Here is a 3,614-nt window from a genome sequence, read left to right on the forward strand (position 1 = left end):
ACACACACACACAAACAAACACAACACACACACACACACACACACACACAGGATGGAGAAATTCATAAACAGGACTGAGAAGAAGTTTGGACACTCAAGAAACAACAAATTAAAGTATTGGATTTTTATTAATAAAATGTGAATACTTGACAAATAAGATATGCCAAACACGTACAGCCATGTGTCAATATTAGATATTTTTCTGCTGCTAAAATCTTTTATTTATGTAGAATATGGGTCTGGAAAGTACATGAAAGTGCTTGAAAAAAAATATCAAGACCTTAAAAATGCTTGGATTTAGCATACTGGAATCTCAGAGTTTGAGTCCTGTGTCCTCATCTTAAAATGTACCTATTTTACAAAGTGCCACTTTCTTACACCAAAAAACTAAAATCTCTGGATTCATACTCAGTACTGCTAGCAAATTTTACACACTGATTCCTTGAAGTAATGGTCAGAGCTTTTTTTAATATCGTTTTTCATTATCATTTTATGAGCCACTTTATGTGGAAAAAAAGTATAAAGTCATGTTTTTCAGCATGTTTTCCAACATTAAAAAAAACTATATTTTGACTAAAGCCTCTGACTATTATGAGTTATTTAATTATTGGTCACAATAAAGGAAGACAAAAAGTTCTTTATTTGTTGGGCCTAAAAATAGTTTCTACTGATGTGCAAATCTGCACATATTTAAAGATACACTGCCTAATTCACATAATTTAATGATAAAAAATAAAAAGTCATAATACAAAAAAAGTCTTGTATTTGGGTCTATATTAATCTACTTTCATCTTGATGGAATTAAAAGATTTCACCCCCATTCCTGGCTTTAAATTTCTACTGCCATGTAGCGTAAACCATTCGAGTCTTTATATAGTGTTGTGCTGAGGAAGACTGGTATATGTAAACATGTATGTGAATTACGGGCCCTTAATTTTGAAATAATTTGCCCTTGAAAAGTATCAGTACAAAAGAGAGTCAGTGTTTTTAAATATTTGACCATCTTTCCTGAACCTCAGCTAATGTTCCACATGCTTTAGTTGCCACAAGCACACACTGTAAGAAAACTAATGAAACAATTACATTGAATGTTCTGCTGTTAATAGTGAACGGTTATCAGATATGTCTATCCTGTTGAAAAATGCAGGTGCCATCCCGTATCTGAAGTATGGAAGTTCAGTCACATTATAACAGGATGTTATTTAAGGGGGAAGACCTCTAACTATAACTTCTAAGGGTCTGTAGGGCGGAGATCTGAAATGCTGACACCTTGTTACTTGACTTTGGTTAGATGTTCCAAACACATAGGAAGTCTCATTAAGATGCCACATAAAATTGAAATCAGAGAGCTATTTGCTTCCACATATTTACATATTTCCTGTAAAAACAGGCAGCTACAAAGGGACTTGTCGAAGTAGCGCTGTGTGTTACGTCCCCCAGTCAAGCAGCTGTAGCGGACCTAATGTTGGCAACAGTTAGCTACTTTTAGTCCATCTTGAAACTCCATAAATCACCTCGTTACTGCTGTCATCAAACTGGCTGCTAAGCCCCATTCAGTTGCTAACACTAACGGCAGCTACATTAGCAGTTAGCAGAGTTGAGTCAGAGGCAAAACCAAACAAGTCATCAGTGAGGTCCGGCCCTCCAGAAAGACTCTGCTCCCAATGCTAATGAATCTTTGCTTTGTGTCGCTAAAAGTTGATTGATTGATTGGTGAATATCATAACATTATTGGTTGAAATTGGTTATTCGTGCTTATGTAAGCACACGCCAGATTTTGTTTTACAAAAAGAAAAGGTGATTTGATTTTGACATGTAAAGAAAGAGTTTTTTGTAAACTGGGGTACAATATGACTGAGGATGCAATCTAAAAGGGTTAAAATTACATTTTATCATTTCACCTGGACTTTAACGTAGGAGTGAGTGTATTTTGAGATTGCAAATTCATTGTTCATGAACGTACCTATGAGAAGACAGAGTAGATACTTGACCACAGCCTCAAGAAAGCAATTATCCATCTAAAAAAGCATTACAGTGTGAGTGTGAGTGAGACCCAGTGTGTTAATGTTACTATCCAGCATGATCCATCCACAATACATAACTGCTCCTGTAACCTTCACCTCTTATTTTCCTTTTCTTGAAAAACATTTTCTTTAGCTAAGATAAACTGCAAAATCAAGTGCTTCTTATCTTAATCTAAATCAATCAAGACATCAATTCTAGCTCAGCAGTATTAGTGTAGATGTCCAGATTTGGTGTACTTGTTAATCTTTTTGCTGATCTGTTATGTGCCAAATTTCTTTGTTTAGGACATTGTGAGTGCAGATTATACTGAGCATCTCCCACTGCCCAGTTGTAGAACTGTAGTTGTATGAGGTGTAGATTTTAATGCAGTTTTAATGTGAGCTGGTACTGGTTCAAAAGGTAGATCAGACTGCTCTGAGCTTTAACAGGGGAGTATAAAAGCTTCTATTCAGTTTCCAATTGGCTTGTAAATTCACAATTATTCTGTTTACTCCTGCACTCCCATATAGATTGTGCACCTCCTGATTTTACTTTCTGTCTAAGGATGGCTAAATAAGTGTTTGCGAGCTTGCAGTCCGATTTGTTCCATGACTAATAGTGTAATTTAGGCCTGTTGATGTGCAGCAGGGAGAGAGGCCTTTGAAGTGGAGTACATAGCAGGACACTGATGCTCACATGGAGACTCAAGCAGTCGTCTTCGATATCAAAGAGAACAAATAGTCGTCATGGAGGCAAACATCATCCTTCTGTCTCTCTTCTTCCTCCATCATTTCTTTTTTCTGTGCTGTGTCATTTACAGTATGCTGTCAGTTCTGCTGAGGCAAAACTCACTATGCTTCTTGTTTTAATCCCCTCATCCTTCCTCTGTTCTTAGAAATCAGAATTACTGAGGACATACAATAGACCTGCATGTGCATCTAAACACACACACACATTCAGTCTGTTGCTCTTTCACACATGCACACGGCAATAAATGCCATATGTCACTTACAAATATACATAATCTTTATTGTCCCAGGCTGCTCCTGACTAAAGATTTTCGTAGTCGACTAGTTGTCTCACGTTTATAATATTCATTTAATTATTAAGATATATATATTTTAACAGCTGCCTGTTAAATGCTAACAGAAACAGCGGTAATGATTCTGAATGTGCCGGAAAAACCAGCAAGCAGACTGAACATTAAGTTGATTTATTTAAACAGTGTAACATCACACAGTCTAGTTGGAACACGAAAATTCCAGCTTCACAAAAAAAAATACTGGCGGACTTATCCATACAACGGAAGACGTATAAAGCTAGCAGCTAACTACAAATTAAATCGCTACAAACTTGCTCCTCTTCCTCAGTTTCATGCCTCTCCCGTCCGTGCCTCAACCAGCCGTGTCCCATCGAGCCGGATGTAAATTATCTGGCCTCTATTGGTCTGCCCTGCTACGGTTCTCATTCGCTCATTCCGGCACCCTTTATGTCTCAGCCAGGCTTTTATTGTGAAACATTTGCAGGGATGTGCTCTCATTATGTTCCATTCTGGAGCGGCTAAGTCTCGTATAATATCTAGTGGTAAAATTCAGTATTACTGGTCAGGT

At 37.2% G+C, this 3,614-nt stretch overlaps 1 protein-coding gene across 1 annotated transcript in view; it reads left to right on the forward strand.

Annotated features, from left to right (window-relative positions):
- The window catches only part of adck1 (aarF domain containing kinase 1), a 72,785-nt gene that overhangs the window by 62,176 nt on the left and 6,995 nt on the right, over positions 1 to 3,614 (forward strand). The window lies entirely within an intron of this gene.

The sequence above is a fragment of the Morone saxatilis genome, unplaced genomic scaffold (assembly GCF_004916995.1).
Source record: "Morone saxatilis isolate NCDOM2014 unplaced genomic scaffold, NCSU_SB_2.0 Contig3, whole genome shotgun sequence".
Lineage (NCBI taxonomy): Eukaryota > Metazoa > Chordata > Actinopteri > Moronidae > Morone > Morone saxatilis.